General features: G+C 45.3%; 1 pseudogene; it reads right to left on the reverse strand.

Annotated features, from left to right (window-relative positions):
• Nucleotides 1–10,837, reverse strand: part of LOC109553637 (small ribosomal subunit protein uS2-like) — a 50,685-nt pseudogene extending 39,848 nt beyond the window's left edge.
• Nucleotides 10,838–18,548: the final 7,711 nt, after the last annotated feature.

The raw sequence follows: 18,548 nt of genomic DNA on the forward strand, positions 1-18,548 counted from the left end.
GCTCCCTGAAGGAAGAAGCATCTCTTCTCTTCTCTGAGGTCACACAAATGGGCTTTATCACAGCTGTTTCTCACTTTCTGGTAAATGGAGCCTCATTGTATGTCAGGGTTTCTCAGCCTTAGTACTGCTGCCATTCAGGGCTGGAGAATTTCTTGTTGTGGGCACTGCTCTGTGCATGGTATGATGTTTAGCATCATCTCTGGCCTCTACCCACTAGATCCCCGTAGTTAACTCCAAATCATGACATCCCAAAACATCTCCAGACATTTATCCCAAATACCCCTCCTGGTTGGAAACTATTGCCATATGTCATTAACTTTCCACATACTCCAGAAAAATAGGGATGAGAGAGGATGATCAGATAAGCATGTGGAGGGACAGAAAAAGGCCTTGGCTCATGTGGTCCCTCCTATGCCTCCTCCCCATGCCAGTCTGATTGGCTCTGATTGACCGTATGTCTCTGGGACCCAGCTAAGTGCTTGCCTGCACAGATCCACACTGCCATGGGCATGACACGTAGCTCCTGGGAGCATCATTCTGAGACAGGCAGCATCAGCACAGAGGCCATGTAGAAGTCTGCAGGAAAGAGGAAGCTACAAGAGAGTGAGGAAAATGTCTATACATTTGCAAGTCATTCAAAGAGCCAGAGGAAAATAAAACCAAACAGGTGATGGGGGAAGGAGGATGCCTCCTGTTGGGCTCAGGCCTTAGCTGGGCTGGGTCTGGCCCCCTCACGGTTATCCCCTTGGACACTCTTATTACCTTTTTCCACACCCATTCCCTGAGAGCTGGGCCTGCTGTCAGGGAGGTCGTTTTAGCAATAGAAGGACTGGGGAAAAAGGAAAGGAAAATGCACTCCTTGAAATAGATGGGGAAACAGTGGAAACAGTGTCAGACTTTATTTTTGGGGGCTCCCAAATCACTGCAGATGGTGACTTCAGCCATGAAATTAAAAGACACTTACTCCTTGGAAGAAAAGTTATGACCAACCTAGATAGCATATTGAAAAGCAGAGACATTACTTTGCCAACAAGGGTCCGTCTAGTCAAGGCTATGGTTTTTCCTGTGGTCATGTATGGATGTGAGAGTTGGACTGTGAAAAAAGCTGAGCGCCGAAAAATTGATGCTTTTGAACTGTGGTATTGGAGAAGACTCTTGAGAGTCCCTTGGACTGCAAGGAGATCCAACCAGTCCATTCTGAAGGAGATCAGCCCTGGGATTTCTTTGGAAGGATTGATGCTAAAGCTGAAACTCCAATACTTTGGCCACCTCATGCAAAGAGTTGACTCATTGGGAAAGACTCTGATGCTGGGAAGGATTAGGGGCAGGAAGAGAAGGGGATGACAGAAGATGAGATGCTTAGATGGCATCACCGACCTAATGGACATTAGTCTGAGTGAACTCCGGGAGATGGTGATGGACAGGGAGGCCTGGTGTGCTGTGATTCATGGGGTTGCAAACTGTTGGACACAGCTGAGCGACTGAACTCAACTGAACTGAAGGCTTCCCTGGCGGTTCAGTGGTAAAGACTCTGCCTGCCGGGGTTCAATCCCTGAGTCAGGAAGATCCCCTGGAGAAGGAAATGGCAACCCATTCCAGTCTTCTTTTCTGGTAAATCCCATGTACAGAGGAGACTGGCAGCCTACAGTCCATGGGATCACAGAGAGTCAGACACAATTTAGTGATTAAACAACAACAAGGCTTACAAAGATGAGCACCTTGCCATGTGCTTATTTTCCATCCATATATCTCCTTTCATAAAGCATCTATTCAGATATTTTGCCCACTTTTTATTGAGTTGTTTTCTTATTACTGATTTCTGAAATTCTTTAAATATCCAGCTACACGAGCTTTACATACTCTCAGTCTGTGGCTTACTTTTCATTCTATTGACAGTGCTTTTCGAAAAGCAGGCATTTTTAATTTTGATGAGATCTGGCTTATCAACTTGTTTCATAATCATAAAATTATTCATTTAAAACAAGGAAAATTGGGACTTTTCTGGCAGTTCAATGGTCAAGAATCCATCCTTCCAATTCAGGGAGTGAGGGTTCGATCCCTGGTCAGGGAATTAAGATCTCACATTCTGCATGGTGAGGCCAAAAATAAACAAACAAGGACAGCTGAGTGGTTTACAAGATCCAATCATTTATGTGGCGTCTACTATGTGCCAAGAAGTGTTTGGCCCCATGGGTAAGGGTGAAAAACATGATCCCTAGTTTCTGAGTGCTCAGAGCTTAGGAGGGGAGTGGAAATGAGTGCTTGTAATATTAGGTAAGCGTTATCAGTGCTGCAGAGAAGAACAAAGAAGATAATGGAATTCATAGGAAAAAAGATACAAGAAGGTGGAGTGGGCATTTTGAACTAGGTCATGCCCTGAACTATAATACACAGAGAAAACATTTCTTGCTTTTGTTTCTGAAAAGGCCATCTTGGCCATTTTTCTTTCCTCTGAGCAGAGGATGAAATATTGGGCAACAGACAACTTAAAACAGGAAAGGTTTGTGTCAAATGTGGAGAAGAGCTTGACCAGAGAGGATATCAAGAGGAGGGAAACAAGACAGAGAAAAAAGAGGAAAAAAAAAAAAAAAGGTTAGTAGCAAAGAAATATCAAGGGAAGTCTCTACTCATAAAATAGAAATTAATGGATTACAGAGCAAGGACATTAAGAAAGATCTTTAAGAGGTTACAGGAAATGGGAGAATTAGGGCAAAGCTGAGCTGTCATGTGGAACATTTTACATAACAAACTACTGGTTAAAGCTAATATAAGCTTTATATTATAAAGGGTAAGGGACAGCATGTGCTCAAGAGAGATGAAATGAGAGAAGATATAACACTTGGGATCCAAGCCATGACTCAGATCAGCTCACTTCGCTGAGTTCCCTGTGCTGCTCTAGGCCAGGCATCCTCTGGAGCTTACACATGAACTTGGCATGGAAGCTTCCAGTCCATCCTGATTTGGGTGATGGGGAATGTGCTTTTTCTTCTTTTTTTTATTGCAACACCTTAGGGAGACCTTTTCATGTCATTATTTACTCTGGAAGTTGCTTCGTTTAAAACATTAGAAATCAGGGGTTTCCAAAATCTTTTCTTCTGCTGTGATGTAGCTCAGAGCTGTGATAGAGCGGGAATGGTGAGAATGGCAAAGCAGATTGGTGCTCAGAGAAAGAAGTCACGCCTTGGATGCTCAGTGGAACTTGCCCCAGCATCTGATGGCCAGCATGCTGACGGGAGGGTTGAGGACAGGCAGAGTGAGAGATGCCAAGCTGGTGGAGAATTTCCACCTCAAGTGTAAACCGTATATGATCACCAATGAAGACGTCCTCTGCATTTGGAATCAAAGCCTGGCCACGACCACTCCAATATGGAGCAACAGGGACTCCAGGACAGCGAGTGGTAGAGAGAAGAGAAAACAACGTCAAAGCAAGATGAGAAGCAGACAACGCCATGGCTGCGTGAGGTCTTTTGTCTTCTGTCTCCGTAGAGTGAGCACCAAAGCTGAGCGGTGTCTCTGCGCTTCGTCTGTGTCATTGAGCGTTAATACATACTTCATCTCAAGCAACAACCTCATTCATGGCAACTATCTTATTTAGGATTAAAACTGCAACTGAAAAAAAAAAAAGTAAAGCATAACAGTGACTTACACAAGATAGAAGCTTATTTATTTTTTATGTGAAAGTAGGTCATGCCAATATAGCACCCCACTGTGTCAGAGACCCAGGAACCTTCTAGATCTCCACCTTGCCATCCTTGCAGTGTGGCCCTTGCCCTGATAGTCCAAGGTGGCATTTATGTTCCAGGACAGAGAAAATGATGGAGAAGAAGGGATGAAGTATGCACACTGGCTCTCCTCCTTAGCAAAGATCCTGGAAGTTATCACACAACATTGCTGCTGCTGTCCCATTGGTCAGGACTTGGCCACATGGCTGTGCAACAGAGGCTGGGAGGTGTCATCCTGGTTCAGGGCAGCCATGCAAGCCACCCTCTTAAACACTCATTCATATGGGAGAAGGGGACATGGATATGGGGTGACAATATCTGCCACTTGGGGCCTCCCTGGTGGCTCAGATGGTAAAGAATCTGCCTGCAACGCAGGAGACCCGGGTTCAATCCCTGGTCCAGTAGATCTCCTGGAGAATGGAATGGCAACCCACTCCAGGATTCTTGCCTAGAGAATCCCATGGACAGAGGAGCCCAGTGGGCTACAGTCCATGGAGTTGAAAAGAGTCAGACATGACTGAGTGACTAACACGTTCACTTCATCTGCCACATTGGCCAACCCTTTACAAAGCCATAAATTAGGGGGAAAGTAGAGACATTGCAATGGGTAGTTGTGGCTTCTGGTCTCCAGGGAGGGCACACTTTTCTAGGTGGACATAATTCTCCAGTAGAAACATTCCAGGAACGCAAACAGGGAAGTTGTAGGATTTCAGAGACAGTCATAGGATGATGTTAGAAAGGGAAAGCAAGTGAAAACTCATGTTCGGGGCACACGTTCTCTCCTGGAGCTCAGGACCTTAATGAGGAAACAGGCAGCCATTTGAGAGTCTGCACTGACAGAAAAAGGAAATAAGAGCAAGGGATGACTGGAGTTGGGGATGGCATTTGAGGAGCCAAGGCTCAAATCAAGTTGGGATGTCTTGTCTTTCAGTGGTGGGAAAAGAGCTGCACACGGAACAAGATTTTCCTGAACACGTGCTGTGTGTGCAGGTCTCCTCTTGGGACCTTGGGATGAAGGAAGAGAAAGAAAATAGAGCCCCTGCCCTCAGAGAGCCTCCAGTCTGGGAACGTAAACTCGCACATCCGTGATGCCTGATAACTCTCTTGAACTCACTGCTACAAAAATGGCTTCTCGGCGTGTAAACAAGGTATCTGAACTCTTTACCAAGCAAGTGTTGAATGTGTTTGGTAGCTCAAGTTCTGGCATCAGAGAGTGGCTTTCAACCCTATGTCTGTCACTTACAGGCTGATCCACTCATCCTGGTTTGCCTGGGACCTCCCCAGTTTAGCACTGAAAAGCCCCCATCCTGGGCACCCCAGCTTCTTATAGATTTTGTGTCCTTGGGCAAATCACTTGATCTCTTTGAACCTCAGTTTCTTTAACTGTAAAATGCAAATAGTAATTCTGATCTATTATGACTGTTGTGATAGTTAAATGGGGATGCATTAAGAGAGTCTAGCAGAGCATGTGGTTCTGCAAGTGTTAATATTATCATTTATTATTACTGCTGTTATAACAGTCATGGATTTGATGGATTCACATTCATTTTACCTCCCTTTTCCTGGACAGCAACTGCATGCTGTCCTGGAAAACGTGAAACTGACTGTGATGGTTCATAATATGTTTCTATGAATGGCAAAGAGCTACTGTTGTTGAGGAATTTTCTTCTCAAATGTAATATAGATTTCTAACTTCCCCTTTTTACTTTCTCTGTATACTAATCTTTTTTTCCTTTTCGTTGTCATGGGATCTGAAATGACACTACCCGTGAACAGTCATGTAAAACAATTGTCTGAAACATTATAATAAATTTGTTTTTAAAAGGCAAATTCAGAAAGGAATGATAGGGAATTTTTTCTTAATGTTCCTGTTTTTATGCATTCTTTCTTTCAACAGATATTTAATTGTGCAATTATTAGTAGTCAAGCAACATGCTAGATGCTGGATACACAGACTGAAGAGCCCTAGTCCCAGCCCATAAGGATTTCACCAAGGGAGACGGGCATATAAGAAATGTCCATGTGTGCATGCTCAGTCGCTCAGTCCTGTCAGACTCTTTGTGACCCCATGGGCTCCAGCCTGCCAGCCTCTTCTATCTATGGAATCTTCCAGGCAAGAATACTGGAGTGGGTTACCATTTCCTACTCCAGGGCATCTTCCCAACACAGGGATTGAACCTGTGTCTCCTGCATTGGTGGGTGGATTCTTTGCCGCTGAGCCACCTGGGAAGCCCCAGGAAATGTCCATCACTGTGCAATAGAGGCAGAGATGGAAGGACTCCTCTGGTCAATGAGAAACCTTCCCTGTACTTGGTGGAGTCAGGTAGAGTTTCTAAAAGAAGTGATGGATGAGCTAGCCCCTGCATCCCAGGTGGAAGGAAATGGGGGCAGATCTAGGTAGAGGGCAACATGTGGACAAAGGCACTGAAATAAAAAGCCCCAGAGTCACCCAGGTTCTGTTGGGTTCTGACTTGAAAAGTGATGGAGACCTTATTTGCAAATCCATCCACCAAATATTTGCTAAGTGCCTAATACATGGATGGCATCATTAAATACCATTTATACACAAGACACGGACTGTCCTTGGAAAGCTCAGAGTAGGGCTTAGGAAGGGAAATAAGATACGCACACAAATAACCAAGACGAGTTGCCTCTGATGGACTGAAAGTTCGTGTCCTCTCAAAATTCATAAATTGCAGTGTTAACCCCAGCATGGCTGTATCTAGAGATGGGGTCTCTAACAAAGTCACTTAGAAGGAGGTCATGACAGGGGCTCTGATCCTCCTGGACTTGTGTCCTTATAAGAAGGGAGGCACAGAGCTCTCGTCCTCACTGTCTCTTAACGCACGCCACAAGGAAAGGCCACACGAGGACAGATGAGAACGCAGCAGCTGTAAAGCAGAAGGCAGGCCCTCCTGAGAAACCACGCTGGCCAGAACCTTGATCTTGGGCTTCTAGCCACTCAAACTGGGAGAAAATACATTTCTGTTGTTTAAGTCACCGAAGTCTGTGATATGTTATTATGACAACCTGAACAGACTAAGACCTGTGGTGTGCCATAAGGGGGAGGAAAAAGTGGCCCAGAGCTGGGGAGGAGGGAAGATAAGTACTGGCTGGGGGAGCAGGACTTGCTGGGGGAAGTGACCTTGAACTGAGCCTTAAACACTTGGAAGCACTTAGATTTAGGTGAAATTGATAGTGGAAGGACATTCCTGCTAAAGGAAATGTTACAGGCTAGGCTAGCAAGAGGAAAACACACTCCTTCCATTTACCTGGAGAGTCTGCTGTGTGTGATATGAAGAGTGTGGGACATGCTGGGTCACGTTGTAAAGGGGCTCTGAAAGCCAGGTGAAGACCGTGGGCTTCCTTAAGGAAGCCCTGAGGACGCACTGCTGATTTAGGCAAGTGGAGTTCTGTCTTGTACTGTGTCTTCAGCAGAGTAATCTCGAGATCTCAGACCTAGTTAATGAGGGTTCAGCCCAGGGCAGCAGCCTTGGGAGGGAGAGCCAGGAGGTGGCAACAACCACATCTTGCATCTGTTGGATGCGGACGAGAGGAGAGTGAGAAAGAAATAGTCATTATCACAGAAAGTCGAAAACATGTTCATAAAATCGTCTTGCTGACTTGTCAGTTTCCAGATTGCGTGCTCCTAGAACATCTTGAGGATGAAAAGACTTAAATGGAATGGTTAACATCAGGACTCAGGACACTGGCTCTTCCTGCCACCACCCAGTTTCAAGCCTGAGTGATGAGGCCACTAAAAGTGACCGCGTGACCAAGACTAGAATGAACTTTGGGGCGGTATAATTCTTTCCTTCTAGCCACAGGGCCTGAGGTGCACAAGCCACTGGGAAGGCACTACCACGACCTCTCTGAGAAGCGGAAGCTGAGAGAGTGGATTCAGAGGAACATCCTTGTAGGGAGGCAGCAGAAGACATAGCCCTGGGGTCAGCCCACATTTCAAAGGTTAGGGAAGGAAGGAGAAACCCAAGAAAAGGCTTTAGGATAATCAGGAAGCAAACCAGTATGATGTCAGATCAGCAGCCATCTTTCATCATTTCATGAAAGAACTTGATCAATAGCTGTCAATTCTAGAAAACGTGAACTTTAAAGTACACATTTATGGGACTTCCCTGGTGCTCCAGTGGTTAAGAATCCATCTTCCAATGCAGGAGACACAGGTTTTAACCCTGGTTGGAGAACTAAGATCTCCTATGCTAAGGAGCAACTAAGCCACAACCACCAAGCCTGCACACCTCAACTACAGAGCCTGCAGGCCACAACGAAGATCTCATGAGCCGCAACTAAGACCCAACCCAGCTGTATGTGTGTTGTCACTTCAGGCTTGTCTGACTCTTTGCAATGCTATGAACTGTAGCCCACCAGGCTCCTCCCTCCATGGGATTCTCCAGGCAAGAATACTGGAGCAGATTGTCATGCCCTCCTCCAGGGAATCTTCCTGATCCAAGGATCTAACCCATGTCCCTTATGTCGCCTGTATTGGCAGGTGTGTTCTTTACCACTAGCTCCACCTGAGAAACCTATATATATATATATATTTTTCAAATCCTGAAAGATGATGCTGCGAAAGTGCTGCACTCAATATGCCAGCAAATTTGTAAAGCTCAGCAGTGGCCACAGGACTGGAAAAGGTCAGTTTCATTCCAATCCCAAAGAAAGGCAATGCCAAAGAATGCTCAAACTACCGCACAACTGCACTCATCTCACACGCTAGTAAAGTAATGCTCAAAATTTTCCAAGCCAGGCTTCAGCAATATGTGAACCGTGAACTTCCTGATGTTCAAGCTGGTTTTAGAAAAGGCAGAAGAACTAGAGATCAAATTGCCAACATCCGCTGGATCATCAAAAAAGCAAGAGGGTTCCAGAAAAACATCTATTTCTGCTTTATTGACTATGCCAAAGCCTTTGACTGTGTGGATCACAATAAACTGAGGACAATTCTGAAAGAGATGGGAATACCAGACCACCTGACCTGCCTCTTGAGAAATCTGTATGCAGGTCAGGAAGCAACAGTTAGAACTGGACATGGAACAACAGACTGGTTCCAAATAGGAAAAGGAGTATGTCAAGGCTGTATATTATCACCCTGCTTATTTAATTTATATGCAGAGTACATCATGAGAAACGCTGGACTGGAAGAAACACAAGCTGGAATCAAGATTGCCAGGAGAAATATCAATCACCTCAGATATGCAGATGACACCACCCTTATGGCAGACAGTGAAGAGGAACTAAAATGCCTCTTGATGAAAGTGAAAGAGGAGAGTGAAAAAGTTGGCTTCAAGCTCAACATTCAGAAAATTAAGATCATGGCATCCGATCCCATCACTTCATGGGAAATAGATGGGGAAACAGTGGAAAGAGTGTCAGACTTTATTTTTTGGGGGCTCCAAAATCACTGCAGATGGTGACTGCAGCCATGAAATTAAAAGACGCTTACTCCTTGGAAGGAAAGTTATGACCAACCTAGATAGCATATTCAAAAGCAGAGACATTACTTTGCCAACAAAGGTTCGTCTAGTCAAGGCTATGGTTTTTCTGTGGTCATGTATGGATGTGAGAGTTGGACTGTGAAGAAGGCTGAGTGCCAAAGAATTGATGCTTTTGAACTGTGGTGTTGGAGAAGACTCTTGAGAGTCCCTTGGACTGCAAGGAGATCCAACCAGTCCATTCTGAAGGAGATCAGCCCTGGGATTTCTTTGGAGGGAATGATGATAAAGCTGAAACTCCAATACTTTGGCCACCTCATGCAAAGAGTTGACTCATTGGAAAAGACTCTGATGCTGGGAGGGATTGGGGGCAGGAGGAGAAGGGGACGACAGAGGATGAGATGGCTGGATGGCATCACTGACTCGATGGACGTGAGTCTGAGTGAACTCCGGGAGTTGGTGATGGACAGGGAGGCCTGGTGTGCTGTGATTCATGGGGTCACAAAGATTCAGACACGACTGAGGAACTAAACTGAACTGAACTGATATATAAACTATATATGTGTGTGTGTATATATATAACCTATATACATATATAACCTATATATATACATACATACATACATACATACGATGAGATCAAGCCACTCTGCCACTCCATTCCCTTGGGAGGAGAATAGACAGCCAGCTCCCTGGATAGCTTAACTGTTCCCTGCCTGAGGGCGGGCTTTGGACCAGATGCACACAGAGCCCTGAGAATGAGCCCACACACCTCGGTCTCCTGTACTTCTCATAGACCATTCTGCTACTGGGTGAACAAGAGGTGAGGACAATTTGTGCTTGGGGAAGGTGCTGGAGAATGTCCTGGTTACGGAAAGTCAGACAGCCAATTTCAGAGATGTCGAAGATCCTATACATTGGTTCCTAAACTTAATGTACTAATGGATCATGGGTTTATAACGCAGGAGATCTGAGGTAAGGTCTGAAACTATGCTCATTTCCAAGAGCTTCCAAGTAATGCTGATGTGCCTAGTTTGTCGTTACTGTCGCTGTTCAACTGCTAAGCCGTATCCAACTCTTTGTGACCCCCAACATTAATGTGCCTGGTTACTTGACAACATTTGTAGCTGCAGAGGTCTAGAGCAGAAGGTGGTGGCCCTGGAACCACACATTATATGCCCATGTGTCTTCCTTGATGAGCATAAAGTTCTAGAAAGTTAGAATTAATTGACAACAGTGAAAACTCTCAGTTTCCTTTTTAAAAAGCCAGGTTCTGTCTTCTCATATAACCCTCAGGAGCGCTGGCAATACGGGGCCTGCATTCCCACATGGCAGCTAATGTCTTCATCCTCTAGTCTCCTGAGATCTCACCACCAGGCCTGTTTCACACCTTCGTGGTTTTCCATTCTTGATCCAGAGCAAGCCCCTCATTTGACAGCAGGGAAACCCAGACCAGGAAAGGGCAAGAGGTGACCGGAGTTCTCCCAGGAATCAGCAGCATCTTGTTTCTGCACCTTTGAAAATGTGAACACTGAAAGGGACTTGGTTCCTGTTGAAGAATGACCAAACATACTTGCCCAACATCATGCTGGGGTCCGAGAGCAGAGGCTGGAATCCCCCGCCATGCTCCTTGCCCAGGATCTCCAGCAGTGTGCTGCCCTTCATTAGCGAACAGTCCAGGAGAGAGAGCATGGGCAGAAATCACTCATCTCTTTGTGCCCTTCTCCAGATCTGTCCTTTTTGTTTCTTGGGGAGAGGCTGGGACGAGTCAACTCACAAAAATGTGCTTCAACCGAACTGAGATCCTGGAGTTTATCTAATAAGCAGGTTGGGAAAAATGAAAACGCTAATTACTTGAGGGAAAGCTTGGAAAATGAGTCAGCTGATTGGGCCACCAGGCAGCCAGTAGGAGCTGATTTTTTTTTTTTTTTTAGAGGATAATGACTTATTCTAGGGGATTTCAGCCATGCACACACACTGCACACATGACAAAAATAATTCCAAGTGTCTGCTAGCAAAATCCCATGCTGCCGAAGAACACATCTGAAAATTAATGTGACGAGCTGGAGGCCCAATTTGCCCCAAGATCAGGAGACAGTGAGAGCTTCCTCCCCAGGAAATTTCTCGGGGTAGAACCAGAAAGCCCCACTGGAGAGTCCAGGGGGACAGCCACCCTACCCAGCGACAATAACCAGAAATCTCACCACCCTCTTTTTTTCTGGGCAGAAGGGCCCAGCTTCTGAAGTTACTGTTGGAGGCTGGTGGGGCTGCGCGGTAATTGCCTTGTTCTTCCCACCATTAAAATGATAGGTCTGGCTGCTGGGAGTGGTGCTGCTTGGCTGTGAATCCCGTGAACCTCCTGGACTGAGACTTCCCAACTGGGCCCCAAACATGGCTCTTTCTAAAGAGCCCAACGGTGGTGTGGGGTTCACGTGAATATATTCGACTCCAGACTCCAGGAGCTGGGGACCCCAGGGCACTTGTTCCCACTCCCTGGCCAGCGATGGAATTAATGAAGCCCGACAGCCCTGTATGCACGGCACACTCTGGTCCTTTACAGCTCTTTGTCTGCAGCCGGGTTCTTGTCTTTCATTGCCGGCTGCCGCCCTGTCTCTGGGGCTGATGCAGTGCCAGATAATGAACAGTATATCAGCGCCGGCGGAGTGGGGAGGGGGTGCGGGGGAGGGGGTGAGCGCCGGAGCTGAGCCGGCCTGACTTATTATTTCTTCACTCTCAAACAAAACAAAATCATTGGCCTGCCAGGGTCATTAAGGACCCCAGGGTTGTCATAGAAACGACCTTTGGGGCCCGGTGGTTGTTAATGCATGAGTGACTGCCTGCATTGTGTGCTCAGGGAGAGGTCAGAGTTTTGTTGGTGGCTTAAGAAAAGAAAGAAAGAGAGTAAAGAAGAAAGAGAGGCAGCGCAAAGCCCAGGACTGGGCGGCTGACGCTCAGAAAGAAGGGCGTACCCGCCCAGAGTGCTGATTAGACGTCTGGGATCCTGAGCGTTCTGTGCCTAGCACATAGTAGGCCCTCAATAAATGTCTGCAAAGGTAAATGGACGTGTTTGTTGGGTTAAAAATCTCCTCCCATCTCCTCTACCAGTTCCATATCCCTGCCCCCTAGGGGCCTCTTGGCCGGTACACTCTGAGAAGTACTGACACAAGTCATCGCTCCAGCCAGGATTAGCCAACTTGTGTGGGAGTTTCAAGGGGAACTCACACGTCCTTATCTCGCATAGGGTTGTTTCCATGGCTCCAAGGGACTCAGGAGTACCAGGTTGGGAGAGGGTGGGCAGGGGCTGTGACGGGGCAGAAGCAGGAGGGCAGGACCTACGCAGGAAGCCCTGGGCTTTACACATGAGCTTCCAATCCACTTCCTAACCAGGTGATGTGTATCTGCTACCAGGGCGTGTTCTCAGTACCACCCGCATGGTGTAGCTCACCCTCCCGGCTGACAGAGCTCAGCCCCAGGGCTCAGCCCCACCCCCACGCCCCGTTTGCTCCCGGGGTCAAGAAGGAGGGTTTCAGAACCAGCCCTGCCCCTAACTCACTGTGTGTCCCCTGGCAAGCCCTCCCTGCCTCAGTTTCCTGATCTGTCACATTAGAGATGGGCCAGGTGACGTCCATCGCCCACCCCAAGCGTGTTCTGTTGCCTTGGCAAGAGTCTCCCCTGGACTGAGGTTTCTATTTTCCAAGTGGGAAGAAAACTTTCTAAGAGTGTTCTTCCTGTGACTGGGATTATGTGATATCTGAGAGGAAACTAAGCCTGGTTGCCTTCTCTGGTCCCTTCCAGTTCTGTTTCCAACAAGAACTAGGGCCCTTCCAAGATCCTCTGATCGGCTGGGGTCCATATAGAACAAACGTGTTGGGATTAGTCTGATTTCCCATCTTCTGAGGGCTTGATCCCCCTCACTGGGCACCCTCCTGCCCTGTTCCAAGTTAACTAGGACACTGTGCCTGCTGCCTGGGCCCCATGTTGCACTTGGAGATTGGACCCACAACCTATGAACAGGGAGATACACCCACTGAGCATTAACTGCACAAGAGCCTCCTTTTTAAAATTAATTTCAAGGATCTGTCTGCTCTGCTTCCTATTAATATTTCCAAGGCAGGTTCTCAGATTTTGCCCAGACAGACCAGACTGTCACTCACAGAATCCCTTCATCAGCTCATGGGTTCAAAAACACAATGACTGCAAAAGCTAGGTCTCTAACATGCACCAGGAATAAGCAAACGCAGCATCTTGGTGAATCACTAAGGTCTGCCTTACACTTCCTTGCTGTTTTGTGGGCACACCATGGGGATTCTTTATGAGAGTGTTTGTCACAGAATCTGGGGTGAAAGTGCCCCAGAAGAGGGGTACCCTGGAGGGCAAAAGACAATCTTCGTCCTTCTACAGCACCGAGTGTGATGCCTGCCCTGAAGTAGGCAGTAAGGCATGGGAGTAGATGTTTGATTTCAGTCTTTCACTTCATTCTTATAAAAAGGCAAATAGCTACCATCCCCAGAGGACAGATGAGGGATCAGAAAGGAAGGGGGCGTGCTTCGTCCAAGGTCAGCAGGCAGTGAGTGAAAGGAGCAGAGTTGGAACCCAGACCCACAAGGTCCATGTCGGCATCACCGCCCGAGGCATCAGCTAGGTAAGGACGAGAGCAGGAATCGGTACTTTTGTTACTTACACTGGCATTGCATAGAAATGACGTTCTGGGATATTCAGTTTACCTTTGTTTTAGTTTTTAAAGTCTGCACAACTGATTTGCCTAACTGTTGGGGCTGCAGCCTGGCACCTGCTCCACTGCGTGTACATCAGAAAAGAGGCTTTCCCTTGGAACAGTTTTTTCCAGTTAATTGAAGAAAGAATAGTCTGTGTCCAGCTTGGACGCTAGCTGAAACCCTGCTTAAACCTGCTGAATCCTCTGTTCAGCCCCAAACACTGAACTCTGATGGTGGAAGCTTTTCTCTTTTCAAACTGCATCTTCCCACCTCAGCAAGGAAACAAAAATCCCTCAGTTTCCTGGGTTTACAGAGGTAAAGAGCAATTAGCTCACCTTAAGTTCCGAGAAAATGAATGAGGAGTTGCTGGTTTGGAGTAAAGGCCCCAGGCTAGACAGTACTAGCTCACTGGAGCTAAGATTGCTCCAAAAGCATGCAGTGACCTCGGGCCAGTCACTTCCCTTTTTGGAGTCTATTTCCACTTTACTAAACTGTAAGAGAGTTCAGTTTTTGAAATGCTCTAATTCTGAAGCATAAATTCTGATAACAGTTGATAAACGCCAATGTGTTTGTCTTAAATGAAGTTTCAGTTCAGTTCAGTTCAGTCGCTCAGTCGTGTCCAACTCTTTGCGACCCCATGAATCGCAGCACGCCAGGCCTCTCTGAAGTTTAGCACCAGGTTATAAAGTAGAAACACTTTGGGGAAGAAAGAGGCAGTGTCTAAACCAACAGAACTGAACAGCATGTTTTACTTTGCGTTAATGTGCTTCTACTTTGGGACCTGGATAAAGCACATTTTTTTTTTAAGCCTTGAATATTTGCATACAGTGTTTATGTAAGCATGATGCTTATTTCTCATGGTGGGAGGCGGGGAGAGCTTATTAAGTACCTCCCTGTGCCAGATACTCTACATACAACATTGCCTTTGCAACAACTCAAGGTTGCATCGTATTCACTGAACACTTACACAAACTGAGGTCCAGAGCGGTTGCTCAAAGTTCCAAGGTAACATGCAGAGATTTCCTCATCCCTTTATAGCACTTTACCCTCCTGAAAGTTAATAGAACGGGCATCCATAGTACAGAAGAAATGCATACAATAATGTCAAAGAAGTGGATTTATCTTTTTATTGGGATGTAGTTGCTCCATAATTGTGTGTTCGTTTCTGCTGTACAGTGAAGTGTATCAGCTATATGTATAAAAGAAGTGGATTTAGAACAGTCATTTTTACTCAGAGTCCTCTGTAAAGCAGGAGGTTCGAACAAGGATGTAAGACCCATTTCACTTTTAAAGCCCAAATTTGAGTTACTTATTTAAATAGCATTTACCAAAATGCATTCTGAATCACAACACCCCTCAAGAAACAGTCCCCAAAAGCACATTTCATGGTCAAATAAGTTTGGAAAATATTACTAATTGTATCCTTAGTTAAAGATTTACAATGTACATTATAAAGGCTCTGATAAGTCCTGCAACAAAAGCCAGAATATTTGTTTAATTTATTTTCCGGACATATTCCATTCTAGGTCCTTTTTACTCCCCATGTTAACATTTGGTGAATCTACTTGGCTATTTAACACACTTTGGCAACACTTGAATACCTGTAAAGTTCATAGATCCTTACTCCCTCCATGTCCTGCCTTCCATCCTTCTCTCCATGGGCCTCAAGAAGGGTCATGGGCAGGGAGTGGGAGTGGAAGGAGAGATTTCATTTAAGGCTAACTGGGGACCCATGTTCAGCTTCTCCATGGGCGAGTAACTCACTCACAGCTCTTTAAGTGCCCAGAGAGTTCACTCATGAAAAGCAAGAACATGAACTCTAAGCTCTCCCACAAGAAACAGATATTGCTACGGCAGTTTCTGAAGCTTTGACACAGAAACACTTTGACACTCTATATATATGTATATATAAACCCATTTACAGATGAAGATGATGTGATTGCCAATCTGTTTTGATTAGCCCTTCTCAGGAATCTCCCTCTTGTCACACTCTTTAATGTCCATATAAAATGGCATCTCCAAAGCGCCTGTCATTTATGGAAATTGTTCCCTCAACTTCTCCTAGCTAGTTCTTTCATACCACAGTTTAAATGTCACTTCCTCCAGAATGGCTTCCCTGACTGTAGACTTCTCTGGTCTGCTTTTTCTGCCTCTGTGACAACCTGGCTACACTATGAGAGAAGTTCTCAGGGCTGATAATTATATATTTAAGTAATTCTTTTCTTAATGACTGCTTCTCCCACTGGACTGTAAACCTCTTGAGGACAGAGGTCTTGTCTTGCTCTTACGGCACACTCAACATCCAATAGCAAGGACTACGAGCTACAGGACTAGCAAGGAGTACGAGCTACAGAAATATTTGTTGGGTGGGTGAGTGAATGAACGGACTTCTATGCTAAAAAGTAGGCCTCGTCTGTCTGGGCTCTACATCAATCCCTTGAGCTCCTTTGCTATCAACTTTGATGTCGTTTTTCTATTTAAACTCCATCTCCCCCTTCAAGTTTGATGCATGCTCTGGCGTCTCTCATCTCCTGACCTCAGCTCCCTGCTGCCACTCTTGACCACCGACAGACCACTAGGTAACGCCCACCCATCACAGCGACCATGACCCATCCTCCATCCACCCCGTTGGGCCTGACCCCAATCATATTTCCCATGGAGGGGAAGACCACCAGAGGGGTTTATGATTTGTTACCTATAAATAAAATCATTGACTTTTAAACATCAAAGCTACCTTTAAGGCCATTTGTTCATCTTTTGTCCTGTGAAGAAAGTAGCAATCAGACAAGATAGGTGAATTGTCCTTGGGCAGAGAGCAGGATGAAAAGATGTCTCTGGGTATGCCTCCAGGAATCCATTCTGTGTCAGCATTAATTTCAAAGCTGTGTCTGCTTTTTTTTTTAAGTGAAAATTCTGATACAGGCCTGACATTTGAAAAGTAAAGATGGATTCTAAAGTGCTACTTAGAGTTGTTATAACACTTCAAGTGTGTAGTAATACTTACCCCCATTTTACAGATAAAGAAACTGAGCATTGTAATGATCGTGCAATTAGTAAGTGGTGCTGCTGGGTCTGTCTGCCTCCAAGTCCTTTGTTCTTCCCTCTTTTGAGCCCCAGACTACAGAGAGCAGTTTCAGACTATGCCTTCTCTGTCTTCCACTCAATGGCGAGCTACTTAGAAACAGAGGTCACGTCTTATTTATCTTTGGCAACATCAGTTCCCAGCTCAAAATGTTGGCATATAATAGATCCTAAATAAATGTTTAAAAAATGAATAAACGTTTGAGAAAATGAGTGAATAATTAAAAGCTTGAAACAGCAGTTACTTCAATATTATCTCCATGAAAGATGGATAGGGTAGAGAAAAGAAGGCTATTAACGTTTATCTTAAAAAAAAAAAAATGGATAGAAGCTGAAGATAGACATTTACCTCCTTACGCTGAATGAATTTCTAGAGTATAATTTATTTTATTGCAACTGATTTGGATATAAAATCTTGACATATCTTATTGAAGCAACCTGAATATGGGTATAATTGCAGTGATATGTTGTTCTCCAAGTTAGAACCTAGAGATGGTGGTAGAATAAAGGTAGGAACCACTGAGGGGGATATGTCCTCTTCTTACTATCAAATGTGACATAACAAACATGCCCACATACATATGTGTGCATACACACATGAACACACATATATATGTATGTGTGTATAACACACATAAATAGTATTAGCTCAATGATTTGAGGTAATTGTATGAAAGCATAGACTGTTGAGAATCCACATGCATGAGTTTGAATATATGGGAAGAAGTGTGATTTTAAAGCTTTTAAATATACACAATAACTCTCTCTTAGTGGTTCTCAAGAAGTAGTTTCAATAAATGTAATTTGACTAGTAATTAATGCATTGAGTGCTTCTGAAGAGCTCTCTTTGTCCTTTTTTTAATAGCTTTAAGCCATCCTTTGTCATGACATTTGTTACTTGCATGAACAAGCCCTTTCTTCCATTTATATCGCAAAGGTGAACCTCACCCAAGCCCCAGCCTGGGAAACCCAGAAAGTCCAGAAGGAGAGGGTATTCCAAGCTAAGGTGTGTAATGTATAAAATGGTAGTCCCAGCCTCCCAGGCTTGTGAAGAATAGCGATGTTGAAGCGTGGTATATGTTAGCACATTGCTTGGCACACAGAACCTGCTCAAAACCCAGCAACTGTTCATTAAAGCCGAGTGGAGTGGGGGTGAGTCTGGACTGCACGTGGGGAAGGCAGGGCAGAACGGCCTGTGGACCAGATAATGCTCATTTTCTCCAGGTCTCCTGGGATTGTTTTGGTAATTACTCCAGCTTCTTCAACAGCTTGTGATTTGTCCAGTGCCAGGGAACCTGGATTTGCATTGCATGATGCATAATTCATATGGCATGGACAGCAATTATGAGCTAATTGAGGGGTGTAATGTTTAAAGAAAGGATCCATTATGAGGAACATAAGGGATGTTGGGAGGGAAGAAGCTCTTGAGTCCGTGGAGGCTCGTTCTGTCTAATTCCGCTTCCTTTAAGATGACTTTAATTGTCTCTTGAAGGGCACGGAAGTTCCCCTCTCCTACAAGAGGTCCTTGGAACTGGACGGCTGGAGCTGATTTTTCTGGAGGAAGAGGTTTCAAGGTGGGC

The sequence above is a fragment of the Bos indicus genome, chromosome 28 (assembly GCF_029378745.1).
Source record: "Bos indicus isolate NIAB-ARS_2022 breed Sahiwal x Tharparkar chromosome 28, NIAB-ARS_B.indTharparkar_mat_pri_1.0, whole genome shotgun sequence".
In the NCBI taxonomy this organism is placed as follows: Eukaryota; Metazoa; Chordata; class Mammalia; order Artiodactyla; family Bovidae; genus Bos; species Bos indicus.